This window comes from Diospyros lotus, chromosome 7 (assembly GCF_014633365.1).
Source record: "Diospyros lotus cultivar Yz01 chromosome 7, ASM1463336v1, whole genome shotgun sequence".
NCBI lineage: Eukaryota > Viridiplantae > Streptophyta > Magnoliopsida > Ericales > Ebenaceae > Diospyros > Diospyros lotus.
Window position 1 is genome coordinate 17,878,166 of NC_068344.1, and position 2,275 is coordinate 17,880,440.

A 2,275-nucleotide genomic window follows, 5' to 3' on the forward strand; every position below is an offset into this window, starting at 1 on the left:
AAATTTTTACAAAATTAATCACTAATCACTTATTCATGTATTTGCATCATGTATTCATGTATCTATTTTCAAACCCTCATTAGAAGATTCATCTCCTAATTGGGCTATGCCCCGGAACATTCAAACGTTCCAGTTGAGACTTACAGTTAGGGCAGGGAAGTGGATGAGATGAAACGGCATGTGATGACGTGTTCAATGGATTCAACATGATGTTCTCGTAATTTGTTTGTTCTTGAAGATCTGGACATGTTTCCGTTGAGTTGGAAAATGACAATGTATATTGAGGTATCATTTGATTGTACCTAAGGTGTTTAGTTGTTACCTTGGGAAACGAGTCTCCATGTATTTAATTATTGAAGATACGATATTAAACTAGGGTGCAGATTCTTATGATATCATTAAAGTGAATTTGATTATGTACTATATCAGGTTTCGATTTTATCTTATGCATTTATAATGATTACCTATCTTAGCTTATTGATTCTTATTTTGGTATGCTGAGAAGGTAGAAAGGGATTATCGGGGAATGATTTATATTGAGTTTATGTTGGAAAAAAAAATATATCCCCAAAATTCCTAAGTTATTTAATGCTTGAGAAAAGTGAGGCGTTACATGTAGCCCATGTACTTTTAGAATGGCATTTCTAAGGCAATCGATGTATTACCTTAGCATCTCTTAAGGTCCTAGATGAATATCGAGCAAATATGTTGGTTCCTTCTTCCTTAGGGCACTAACAACAAAGGCTACAATGAATTCCTTTTGCAATTGGTCAAAGGAATTAATACATCAATAAGGTAACTCACTTAACCACATATATACTTTCTTAGTTTAGAGTTAGGGGAAATGTGTGGCACATGGTTACATCACCCTATCCAATTAGATGTTGGATATGAGCCCTTAAGACCAATTCTAGTGACACAAAATAACTCGATCTTGTAATTCTTTAAATATTAATAAAATAATAAGTTTTTATTTTTATTCAAATTGCAATATGATTTAAGTTAAACATATATCCATTAGTATAATAAAGAGTGGATACCATTCAGAAGTATTAAGGATATGAGTAACGGTTAATCTAGCCATATAGTTTCTAACTTGGATAGTAGCAACTCGTAAAGGCTAGCACATAATTTTCCTCCTTGTTCAGTATGAGATACTAAAGGTACAGGTCGATGAGTCTCGTACCATTCTATATGAGATATAGAAGGAAGTTGAGTGGGTTCTCATTATAGGAACGAGTTCATTGAATCGGATTATTATCATTGAATCACAAGGGTTCTTGCTCATGAGTCAATGATTCAATGTTAGCTGAAAATGTGCAACTAGTCCTTAGACCTAAGATGACATAGATATTTGTGCATTGGTGGATTAGGATATCAACGATACTATATAGTTGTTCTAATCAATAATGATTATATGTATCTATGTATCTAATTCAGTGGTGCATGAGATGTGTGCATCAAACATGGAATCTATCACCTCGAGGTTTGAGAGGAGGATATCTTATGTGATCCGATAATCACTTGATGATAAATCCTTGGCCGAGGTAATATGACGACGGAATGTGTGTTCCATAAGTTGTGTCATATTAGTCAAGAATGATTTTAGATTTGGTCATATAATGAGATTAAATGATTTGGCATGCTATCCATAACCTCGTATCTTGTTGGGATATAGGATAATAGAGGGACCATATTGCATAGAATCATAGTTAAAGGTTCACTATACCTGCTTCACATTTAATTGGGTAGTCATGACATATTGATAGATCTCACTCATGATTCATGATAATTAATAATAGATTATTCTCATTGTCAATTTAATTGTGAATTCAAAAAATCTCACCTAATAAGAGATCACTTTTAAGAGAAGAATGATAAATTAGTAATCCTAGAAATTAATAATTTTGGAGCATTTATTTATTGGATAAATAAGAATAAGTAAATAGTTTTATTATGAATAAAAATATTATTAATAATTGGATTGGGCTTAATGTACACATTAAGCATAGCCCAAAGGCACTTAGGGTCTCCACATGAATTCCTATAAATATGACCACAAACCCTGAATGAAAGTACATGAAAAATTAGAAAGATTTTTCCATAAATATGTCTACTTCTTCTCTGAAGACGATTTGGATTAAAAGGTTCTTTTGGGTGGACCAAGTCGACATCCTATGCATGGAGGATTTTACGACGAGTGGCCTAACAGTGAAATTGGATTTTGTCAATAGGTATTCTTTTGTTTTATTCTTCTTTTAGTAAATCATAAAAT